Raw genomic sequence first — 12,748 nt, forward strand, 5'->3', positions numbered from 1 at the left:
AAGAAGAAATGTGTAGAAGTAAATCCTGGCTCTATCGTAGTTATTACCTGTCTAAACTTTGGGACAAGTTGATACATTTCTCTTAGCCTCCATTCCCTCAATTATCTAATGGGAAATTTTCTGAGAATTAAATAGGATACTCTGTGTAAAGTGCTTAGAATGGTGCTTGTACATAGTACATCCCCCATGAGGAATATTATTATTTCCTCAAATGAGCTTTTCAAAGATACTCAGATACGCTGCAGCTCTTCTCACGGACTTTCAGAGCTTGGAAAGGCTCTGTGGACTTGCAGCCTCAGTCTCCCTGGATTCCCTGCATTATTCTGCAGGCCTGGAAGGAAACGAGCATATTTGGAGGTTGAAAGAAGGAAAGTGTTACCTATTCTTCACAACCCTTAACAGTATATTGTAAAGACAGCATTTGCTAAATAGTAATTAGCAAACTGTTTTTAAATATGTACGAAAATAGTTATAGATGAGACAGAAAGCTATGTTTTAACAAATTGCAATATTATGTCATGTTTATCTTTATTTCGGTTGATTCAACAGTTGGTATTGTCACCCATCACCTTATCAGTATGCAAAACTTGGTTTTTCATCTTGAATTTGAAATTTATAGTAAACATTTCTTGTGAATAGTATAAATGTCTCTTACAGTATTTTTATGATAATTTGGCTTAATCCTGGAACTCCAGTTTTTCTGAAAAATCATTTTATGTTTCATTGAAAAACAATGAAAATTATCCTAGGGTTGAAGATAAAGTAAGTCTTCGGTACTTTTTCATTACAGTCAAGAATGTTAACGACTAATATTTGGCTATGAGCTAATTTAGAAAATGAAGCTAAAGCAATTATTAGAGCTTTTTTAACCTCATTATTAGTATGATATTTATAAGCTCTTTTGTAATGGAAAAATGCTACAATGAGAAAAATCACAGTATGAAATGTGATGAAGAAAGTAGGCTACTTGGTCTTAGGTTTGCACAAATAAAATACCAAAATTCTGTCTGAAAAGAGAAACCTGGTTGCATATTACAAATATCATGTTTGTTCAGCAGTTCATGGATATAAGTCTACATTTAAAATGCATCCATGTAAAAATCACCACCAATTTTTTTTTGACAATTACAATAGCCAAGCTGAAAGCGTTAGACAATGTTAAAATCAACACTGAGAAGACCCTTTTCTTTTCATCCTGATGGTCGCTGATATAATTAACTGCCAGCAGCAAAGTTAGATATATGCTCTGTGGCCTTGAATTTGAGTTCCGCTAACTGGCCCCTATGGGGATAATGTCCATGACTTTGGCCTTTTTATACTATACATAATAATAGCACAGGAACATAGATTTCATTCGGCTTCTAAAGGATTAGAACTTTCTCCATCTAGTTCTCTTCAATACTTATGCTGATTTTTCTCTTTATTTTTCTCTTAGCTTTCAAGGTGCTACATTTGACGATTATTGGTAAGTGCTGATTTTAAAACCTCTTTTTTTAAAAAATCAAATAGGTAACATTTTTTCTTTCTTTCTCTCTAGTAACAAATATTAGAAACACCAGTGAGAAGAATGAAAATGTCCTAGCAATCTCAGAGGACCTTGTTCTTTATGCTTCCTTTAGGCCAAGAAAGGAGGTGCTGTTTCTCTTCCTTGTTCTTAAAAACATGAGACAATGCAAAGAATAGATCAAGAGAATGTTCTAATTTTTCAGTCTTATAAATATACCCCTCCCACCACTAACAGACCCTTAATTCTCTTATTTGGGCTCCTCTTCTCCCACTAGCAGCAATTTCCTGAGGACAAAGAGACAGGTAGTGCAAAAAGGGTCACATTCAGAGGAAGTTTGCTGATATATGTTACTATCTACTAGAGACTAGTTGGGATCACCAATTTCATTTCATTCTTGTTATCTATACCTTATGAACTGCAGCCTCCAGGGCAAAACATATTTAACCTGCAAAGATACATTGCCCAGAAGCCATTTTGGTATTCATGTCACTCTGAATTTTTATTTAGAAACAATTAAAGCTACTTGGATTTCAAGAATTTTTTTGGTTTTCAGGTCAAAGTTTATTTTTTAAAAATCGACAATAATCAATTGACAACTTTATCAGTGTATAGCTGAAATACCAGCTGTAATTTTAGATTGTCAATTCTCTGTTTTTTCTCTGATGACATTCCTCTTCCATCTTACCTGCCTCTGTAACATCTGTTCAGACTTGCTCACCTGGAGCGGGAAGTGGGTGTGGGTAGTAGGAAGAGTTTGTACTAGAATCATACTCGATAGCAATAAGAACTTCCAATAAGCACTATTTCATAGGATAACCTCATCTCTGCAGAACACTGGGCATCTTTATTTTTAAGCAAAATGTCCAATAAAATGATAACAAAGTTATCACATATTGGACAGTATTTCAACCCAACTTATCCCCAAGACCAAAGTACATGCCTGGCACAATGTACCCATGACTTTAATTAGGGACTTACCAACAGGAGAGGATTCTTCCTAAAAGCTGCTGGTTGGGAAATGGAAGTCAGAGTTCCGCACACAAGAGATGGAGAGGAGTGCTATGGGAGTGGCTTATAAAGATTTAGCTCCATAGAGTATGACAACAGAGTTTCAGCAGGTTCTCACTCAGGGTCTTGTGAGATTTGACAGGGAGGGGATACATTCTTTCTTCCCCGATAGAGACTGTTGACCTTTAATGTTTGTCTGGCTCATGTGGGTGGCTGTGTGCAGTCCCATGTTCTCCTTGTGGCAGAGGGGGTGGCTGGGCGCTGGGTCCTCACAGCAGCCTAACACAACAGGAATTTATTATCTCAGTAGTTCTGGAGGCTAGAAGTCTGCAATCAAGGTGTCAGCAGGGCCTTGCTCTTTCTGGAACTTGTAGGATAGAATCCTTCCTTACCTTTTCTAGCTTCTGGTGGTTTCACTGGCCATCCTTGATGGCCAGTCCATGGTTTGCTACAGCACTTTAATCTCTGCTTCCACTATTATGGGCGTGTCTTTCCTTTCCCCTCTGGGTTTTCCCCTTCTTATAAAAGCACCAGTCATATAGGATTAAGGCTCCACCCTACTCCCATATGACCTCAGCTTAACCAATTCCAACTGCAATGATGTTATTTCCAAATAAGGTCACATTCAAGGGTACTTAGGGTTAGGATTTCATATCTTTTTGTGGGACACAACTCAACCCATACACCATAATTTTGACATGCTGCTGAATTAGAAAATACAGTGGATATTATCATTTGGTTACAAATGATATTTGCTGCCATTAATTTTTTTACTCACTGTATTCCTGTTAGCCGTGAAACGATGTAAAAACATCTTCAAACTGTAAAATGTTGATTATTTCAAATTGTTTTCCAATCATCTATAGTGATTCCTCTCTTTCCCTAGAAATAAATGCTTCTTGAAATTGTCCATGATGTCTGAAAGCACGAAATCGATGTATAGTAAGTCTGGTCCCTTGATATAGACTGAGGTAAATAGAAGTCATACCATCATCACTAAAAGAGTTTCTCAAAAGGTTATCTAGTATATAAATAAAATAGTCGTCTGCCATTGAGGGTAATCTGCATACCACGTAGGGATATTTTTATGGAAATGTGTAAAAATTTTCCTGTGTTATTTATATAATGTCATATTAAAATGGGAAACTTGGGAGTAAGGAAATACTAATCACATAAGAATCCAAGGATAGCTATTCAGCCATACAATCCAAAAGCCAGGACTCAGAAATGGGGTTTAGTAGTTGGAAATATCATCAGCCATCTCCAAGAACCTCAGAGCAAGTGTTTGTGACTCATCTACTCTGCTTCCCAGTGATCTATTACAATTCTGCATAATTGTTTCTCTCTGTTTCATTATCAGATAGCCCATTCTTTCATATATGTATATTTACCTTAACCCTCAGCTCCTTCATCTTACTCCTAGTTTGTGTTCTGTCATAACTTTAGCTTTTCATGGACTCTATGGACCTTTATCATAATTTATTTTTAGTTTTAGCCCTCACGGCCCACTCTGGTTTTCTCCACACCTCCCATTATAAATACCTCAAAAGAGAGAGAATTTCAATTGCTCAGTTTTTTAATGCCAAGTCTAATTATTAGTCCCCTAACTAAAGTTGGGTTGTATGCCCAGCACTGACAATCAGTGAGGGCTCGTGAGGTCTGCATTGGCTCTCTCTTCGGTGCAGGCTACAGGCCAGGACATTTCACATGGAAGGGTCTGCTTGACCGTGTGACACACCCTGTCCCGAACCATTGTCCCTTTAGCCTACAGTTTTCTCAGTCTTCTCATTAAAGTGTCACCTAAGGGAATTAAGATATCAAAGCCATTATCAAGCATAATACCATAACCCAAATAAATTTATTATGTCTAAGCTAGTAGCTCACAAGGCCCTGAAACAATACGTGACTTTAGGAAGATTGTGTGGAAAGCTTATTCAACTAGTTATCAGGAGACCCGAATATTAGCTCTGTCTCTGTCATGAACCAGCTCTCAAAATCACGCAAGTTGCTCAGTCTGTCTCTGTAAATTTAGGGCCTAAGCTAGATGATTCACAAGGCAGTTTGCAGTTCTGAAATTGCTCATCATGAGATTTGAGGTCAGAACAAAGCCGGTACATGATCAGGCCAATAGCCCCAGACGGGGGGCTCCCAGTGGAAAGAGATCAGAAGGAGAACACTGTTTTCTAATTGAGAACTGCATGTCAGGAATAGCTTCCTTGAGCTGGTATGTACCTGTGGGTCTAGGGTGAGTCAAGGCCAAGCCTGCTTAATCAACATAAGATAGGGAGTTCAAAGGCTGAGGGAAATAGATTCCAGCAGAGGGAGGGGGGAATCAACGACTTCCAAAATTGTCGGAACTTCCTGTTAGTGAGCATACCTACTCTTTCAGAGTCAGGAATGTCAACAGTCATTTGATAGGTTATTTGATTTAGCTCTATATTCTGCTTGTCACAGTTGCTGTCAGGTTTGAGTGGCTATGGTGAGGTGAACTCCTAAGAACTGGACATGAAGAAAATAAGAGTTACACTGAAAGATCAACATCTAACCAGAGAATAGATATGCAAAATCATTCAAAGGAGGCAGAATGCTTCCCAGGACAGCAAACTTCACTATTATCTGATTGAATATATGAGATACATGGAATCACTCTTTCTCTTAGAAGGCAGGTAAACGAAGCATGGAAACATGGCCATGGGAGAGTGTCATAGGCAAACTTGATTTATACTCATTCGAGAACTATCCTGGGGAGAAAGAGTTTTAGCCAAAGGACTTCAGCAATTCCAGATTCATTGACAAGGTGGCGATAACGCTGGGAATTGTAGCAAATGGAATTTGAGTATTTTGGACCCTCTAGTAATTTCTCATTGGAAATTAATATATGGACAAGTCTGGTTTTATATGTAGATCTCTAAGTCCTTAATTAGTACGTGTTTAAAACTAAGAGATATATTTTAATTTGATGTGATGGAAAAATAAAATTTTGTCCTGTAAGCCTGAGGTCCAAACACTAGACAGTGAACATTAAAGTGATGGGTGCCACCTGAGGCCTTAAACAGAGAAGGATATCAGATAGAGACTGCCTTTCAAGGTGACGACCCAATATCCATGTGCCCTCAGCTCATCCCATGCTTAACAGCCTATAGTATTTCCGTATTTTTACTTTGAGTAAAATCCAATCTTCTTATGTGGCCTTTGAGTTTCTGCATAATCTGCCCCCTGCTACCTGATTTTCCCCAACTCTTCCCTTCACACATTACTCAAGTACACTGCCCTTCTTTCCGCTCTTCTAACAAGTCAAGCTTGCTCCTGCCTTGGAGACTTTGCACTGAACATTTTTTTTTCCATATCTCTATATCTCTATCTTTTTATCTATCATCTGCTTTCTTCATCATTCAAGTCTTAACTTAAATATAACGTGACCACCTTACCTAATATAGGACCCCTCTCTCTATACTACTGCATCTCATTTATTTTTGAAAATTTGTATTTATTGCAGCTAATATATCCAAGATATTCCACAATTCCTGCTTACTGCCTAATTCTTGGTTTTTGCAACTATTCAGTTCTGGAAAGGGATTCTGATTCATTTTATTCAAGTTTTCATGCCATGTCATGCCATCATTTTGTGTCGATTTGAGAACCTGACACCACCATTTGTTTATGTCAAAATAGGCAAACATAATTTCATATGGTACAATCTAATATATATCGCCTTCTGGTGAGTGAGCATTGTTAATTCAATAGCTGGAACCAAGGGTGAGGTGGTATCATGCAGTCAACAAACAAGAAACAAACATAAAAAAAACCCAAGTATTGTTTAGTGCAATTTAGAACTGGTTGTAACTGGGACAGGCATTGTCATTGGCTTTTCAGTAAAATATTCATCAAGTTTTATTACCAGAAATTTTAGATCCAAAAGGGAACTTAGAGACACTGTCTTTTGTCCAACCCTGTCATTTTAGAGATGAAGAAACCAAACTTCAAATAGGTAAGGCTCTTGTGACACATGGCAAGTTAAAATTTGGAAAACCAAATCAGTGAAAGAATGTTATAAAGAAACTGGGCTCTTTATGCTTGAAAACAAGTCTGGGTATAAAAAGATGAATAAAAAACAAACCATGCCATGTCAGTATGGTAGGGTAGGAAAAAGTAAATGCAATATAGTAAATGCTATCATAAATGGACGCACAGGGTCAGGATGCCTGATTATTAAGGAAGTGTTTTCAGATGAGCAGGTCTCTGACCTGAACTGAAACCTGAGGAATTGGGTCAGTATTAGGCAAGGCATGTGACTGTGGGACATCTTCCAGGGTGACCAGAAAATGTAAGATGTGTGAGAGTGTGGTATCTGTGGGGAACAACAGGGAGATTGGACCATAGTTGTCCATGAGAAGTGAGAATATCTCTTTCCTTCCTCTCCTTCCCCATCTTGCTGCCTTTGTTTTTGCCTCGCCTCTACTAGGTTCACTGCTGGAGAATTTTTAAGTAAACTTACATTCTCTCTTTCTGATGAAAATAGCAGTGTGAAAAGATTGTTCAGGAGCATGTAGAGGTGGAAGGAAACCAATTTGAAATTTGACATTCATCATAGTTAAATCATGAGTCATAAGTTGTCTATTTCATTTTGAGGACCCAGTAGAATTCCTCCCTTGCCCCTTATGCTCAAGAGTGTTATTTCCCTAGTTAGGGTCACTTTAAATGGCATTCAAGTCCTCTCAGGTGTTTGCAATCTAGTCCCAGGTATTGTCATTTTCACATTTAATAAGCACACTTGCAGTTTCTTCACCTAGTCACGATGTCTTGTAGGACACCACGCAATGCATCCCCTTCCCTCTGGATGACAGCGAGCCATTGACTACTCTTCTTCAGATACTAGCATTTAGCTTAGTTATCTACCACCTACTTCAGTATCATTCGTACAGTGTATTCTTAATGCAGCTGCCTTTTTTTGTTTTTCCTGCATGTGTGACTGAGCTTATAACAAATGATTCACCTGAGGAAAATCAGTAGACTGTTTTGTCAGAGAAGTTATACCACAAATAAAAATCCAGAAAAGCCTATGCATATTCCAAAAATGCAATTATAGAAGTACAATATTTCAAACATTCTACATAACAAGACCAAACATGACCACTTATTGAAAAAGCAAAAATTTCACCTAGGCATTTACATTTCCCACTTCCTCCTCTTCTTATGGATTAAAAAGTAAATCTTTGCCCAAAAATAAGAACTTATTCAGAGGCAGACACAAGAAGGAAAAGCTGAATACTAAGCATTGCTGAAGGCAATAGAGAATTTGATTCAATACATTTTATTCTGAGTTTAGCTACAGGATTCAACATTTAAATGTATGGAGGATTTCAGATCAAATCTTAGGCAAAGTTTTGAAAAAAAATTTACCAAATCTTTTCTAAGGTGATTTTCATTTTTGGTGGCTGGAATGTAATTTTTTTTTTCTTTTTGTCATTTCTGCTTAACAGTGAGGATTAATCTGCAAAGAAATTTAAATCAACATCAAAGTGAGAATCTGTGGGCTGAGATTAGCACTCCAAAGAAAGGAAAGTGAGAATACAGCAGTAAGATACCACTCTTGGTAAGCTATAAACGCTCCTCCACTTTTAAAATTCCCTAACAAGGTGAGCGAAACCATTCCAAGCACACTATTGTCAAGAGACACCTTTGAACTGATCTATCCTGAAGAATAACCCCCAGAAAGGTAGAAAAAAAATAACTTTCATATGTTTGTGGCCACACAGTGCAGCTCTGACTTCTGAACATTTTTCCCCAATTATTTTTGTAAAGTATTGATCGCAATTTAATTTTGCAGTCCCAACATGAGAGGCGCTTCATGCTGAAATGTCTCATAGGAGATTGTAATCAGGGTCTAGCCTGAAGGTGAAGCGCTCGTACATAGGTTTTACTCTATTCCTCCACTCTTCATCAGCTCGGGGATTGGAGCAGAGGGCATTCTCAGGCAGATTAATTTTTGACGATGGGATCGATGGAAGATGTTTTTTCCTCCTGACATTGAGTCATCTAATTTGCTGTTTATCTTTGGCTTATTGAGTTTTGAGCATTGTTAAATCATACCTTTCAGCTGTTTAATTTCATATGTGAATTTTGCATTCCCCTCTTGTACTTTGGCATAACTCTTTTACCTAAAATGAGCAGGATGATGGGCCTGTTTTGACACAGGGTTACTGCTTTTGAGTCTGTTAAGTACTCCAAGGTAATGTTACGGTACTTTCTAGCCTTTTTTTTCTTTGCTTGTGGCCATAGATCAGCTCACCTCTAGGGAAATCATTACTTGCCATCATTATTATCCCTAGCACCTTCATCTATTCTCCCTTGTTTCCTGACTCCATGGCTTGATGAAGTGCCCAGATGTGTGAACACCTTATCTCAGGTCTCATAATTAACCCTTTCATAACACAGGCAGCAGAAATTCTTTTTCCTGTGATATGGTCCTTCTAGTTCAATATTTGGGGACTCTTTATAGTAATCACAGGCAGCCCTAACAGTTTCAACTCTATTTTTTGCAGTAAGATGTGAATTTTGTAAGTGTTCTGATAGCTATGAAGAAAATGCTTTTCACCTAGAGAAACTTGGCCTTATATAGCTTTTTTTTTTAAAGGTAATTGAGCTGTTTCTCAGGACAGCACCTCATCTATACCCATACAACATGTTAGTCATTCTATAAATTTTTGTGAATGTGTAATAATAATCTAAAATTAATAAAATATGAAAAGGGTCTGTTTTAGTTTGATAGGCATACAGCATATTTTAAATAGGCCTGAAAATAAAAGTTGTTTAACAGAATGTGCTTCTAGATCCAAATTTAACATGAAAACAATCTGTCAGTTCTGTTAATTCAGTAAATAAAAGCTATCCTATTCCATAATCCAAACCATTTATGGATTGAATTTAACAGAAATAATGTTATTCTTATTATCATGAAAAAAGTCCTAGACCAACCGTTAAGAACATCTAGTCTCTTCTCTATTAATTGTTGGATTCCTTGAGAAGGTAATAAAATCTCACAGGCTCTCAATTCCTTCATTGGTAAAATTAGGAAGTCAAAGCAGTTTCTTCTGGGTCTAAAATATATAATCCATGTCATAATAGCCTGTAATATTACATTCTTACCTATCGCTGTCTATCACCCACCATCCTGTTTACATTCTAAATCTTCCATGAAGATTTTGTTACTCACTGCTGTCCGTAGTGGACTCATTATATCCATAGTGACAACTATTTGCTTGACACAGTATTCATATTGTTTCTGGTAATACTTTCTGAAACATTTTTTAAAGGAATCATAACTATATTACAAGAAGGCTCTATGATTCTATTTCACATATTATTCCAGTATCCCCCCAAAATGATCAACATCTATTCTTTGAGGATGCATCTGATTTTTTGGTAAAAAATCCAAATAGATTCGTAGGGATTCTTGTTATGGTGAATAATCAAAACCAAGAAATTTAGTTTCCAGGTAAAGAATCTGTATTATTTAAATTTATATTGAAAGTGACCATGAACCAAACTCCAGGTGAAGACTCCTCAAAATGCTTTGAGTTATAACAGCATGTTACAGTAAACATATGGTTGGTGAGATAACTACTTTGGAAGACAATTTGTGTTGATGCAATGTGATCTACTTGATTTACTAATCAGTTCCATTTCTTCATAGGCACAACCTCACAGACACACTGTTTTGTCTTACCAAATTACATATTCTTTCCAGGCAAGAATGCTGGGTTAGTCTTTGAACTTTTTCCTTATTAGCATCACAACTTTTTCTTCAGTTCAGACTTTAAGTTGCTATTAAAGAATCAATCAACTGAAATTTGTAAGAGTGCTTTTGTACTTCATTAGCTGGTACCAGAGATGGGGATGAGCTAGCATTTTTAAAAGTGAGGAAATAAATTTTCTGCTCCACAGGAGAATATATGAATTGCACATGCAAATAGGAATTTACACATTAACATCCACATCTATAAACATTAATGTAGGTTAATGTCTTTATGAAGCGTATTGAAATTCTTTGGTACAAAACATTTATCAATACATATATATCAGCAGGAAGAAAAAAATGTGTATCCAAACTTGTTTGTAAAAGAAAACAACTAGAAATAAAATGCTCTATTTTTCCCAATCTATCCCTTTCTTCAGGAGACTTAATGATGCTTAAGGCCAAGAAATCATAGCCATCATTTTTGTTTAACAAAGAAGTTCCCTGATTGTGTTGGCCACGTCAGTTCATCAAGTCCTGGCTGATCAGGTACTAAACTCATCAGACCAGACCAGAGGGAACATAAAACCTGTTAGACTTGCTTGGTTGTGTCAGCATATTCATAAAACACTTTTGGTCATTTTGTTTGTTAAAAATCAAACCTTAACTTGTAGAATATTTTCACTCCACTGATTTGACTTTCATTTCCAGTACATTTTGCATCTATATACAGATCCAACCATCCTAATGCCTAGCCTGTGGATTTATACCATACATAATAAATATGTCTATGGAACCTATTTATACTGCAGTTGTACAATAGTCTTGACAATAATTAGCTAGTATATATGATGAAATAGTGATTATAGAAATATTGAATTTATTGAGGTTTGTTAATTTCCTGACCACAAGCCCTGTGCTGGAAATGACTTAATCTACAATGCAACCCTGTGAATAGTTTCTGTTATGACCTTCATCTTATACATGAGAAATTTGACCAGAGAGGATCTGTAAGGACCATGGAACCCATTTTATAAGAAAGAAATCCAATTTCCAGAGAAGTTGAGTGGCTACACAAACCACATGGCCAAAAACAAAGGTCTCCTGACTCCATTTGAATATTTTTCTACTCTGCCATCCAGTCTCCTAGTGTGGAATATTGCTTAAGTGATATGATAATCTTTTGATTGTGTTTATCTCATTATCTCACTGAAAGAAATCAGACTGTGCCTCAGAAATTTCCTACAGAACATTAAGATTATCTTTCTTGGGAAATGAGGTCATATTAACCATGTAAAGGTTGCATGAGTATGTTTTTGCTTAAAAGGTACAAACTTGATTTTATTCTCATTACCAAAACCTGGCCATGAAAGTGTTTTGGATAACAAATATGAATTCATTCTAGCACCATAAATTAGGTAAAGTAGTCATAATTATGACCAGGTCTCAGCACATTAGTCAGTAGGAAGAAAGAAAACCCACGCTGGTCTAACGAGCCCTGTGAAAGGGGGCCAGAGAAGAAGAAGGCCTGTTTGGAATGCCAGAACCTGGAAAAAGTGAGTCATGAATGTTTTAAGCCTGAGCCAGAGACAGGTCTGCAGTAGTTGGTGTGTAAGTCATGTTTTGCTGCTGCTCCAAAAACTCACCTATTTTGAACATGAATGTGTGATTCAGAAAGAGCTGAATCACCATCTCTGATGAGCTATTGTTATTATTCTTTCCGTCTTCTACTTCATTCCTAAGGAGAATTTCTGGGCTGTGGATATTATCTATTTGTATCACTGATTGGGGAATGGTGGAATGTGTTTTGGTGTTCACTGTATACCAATAAAAATATCTCTTTGCCCCATTTTTAGGTTCCTGGTGTTACGATGGCATTATTTGTTCCAGTCATTTTGCAACATATATTTGTGCACTACCATCTAACTGGTCTTTTATATATATTGAGTATGGCTGATGGAGAAGTCATAAAATATTGCCAACATGGCTGCCGTGGCTGATGCAAGGCAACACACAATGGACTAATCCGTGACAGGCTTTCTTCCCGGAACTGGTGGTGGTTCACGCCAAAAACACTCACCATAAATCTGCCCTCCACCCTAGCAACAACGGTGACCAATCCCAGCCTGACACGTAAATCTGCCCTCCGCCCTAGCAACAACGGCCACCAATCCCAGCCTGACACGTGTCCCTGCATGCTCCCAGCCGATATAAGCCTGTGCACTTCCTTAATAAAGCGGACGCCTTCCATATCACCCCTGAGGGTTGTCTTCTGAGTCGTTTCTTCGTGACTGTGTGCTGTGTGCTTGACTCAGTACAGCTGCTTACCCCCAGCCATCAGCTAACCAACATATGGCTTTTTCAAAAGAGGAAAAAGAATAAATTCTGAAGCTCTGGGTAATCTACAACTTCACAGTTAGCTCTTTAATAACTTAGATGTGGTCGTAGCATTTTGTAATTCCAAACTCTAGGAACCAAATAGCATTATGTAGTCTTGC

At 37.3% G+C, this 12,748-nt stretch overlaps 1 long non-coding RNA gene across 1 annotated transcript in view; it reads left to right on the plus strand.

The window, feature by feature from the left end:
* LOC143689813 (uncharacterized) overlaps positions 1-12,388 on the plus strand; it is a 176,996-nt gene extending 164,608 nt beyond the window's left edge. Inside the window, exons 3-6 of the long non-coding RNA XR_013178922.1 lie at positions 1,436-1,465; positions 7,996-8,108; positions 10,691-10,799; positions 12,107-12,388. This is a non-coding gene — a long non-coding RNA (uncharacterized LOC143689813). The remainder of the gene's footprint in view (positions 1-1,435; positions 1,466-7,995; positions 8,109-10,690; positions 10,800-12,106) is intronic.
* Positions 12,389-12,748: the final 360 nt, after the last annotated feature.

This window comes from Tamandua tetradactyla, chromosome 7 (assembly GCF_023851605.1).
Source record: "Tamandua tetradactyla isolate mTamTet1 chromosome 7, mTamTet1.pri, whole genome shotgun sequence".
Taxonomy (NCBI): Eukaryota; Metazoa; Chordata; class Mammalia; order Pilosa; family Myrmecophagidae; genus Tamandua; species Tamandua tetradactyla.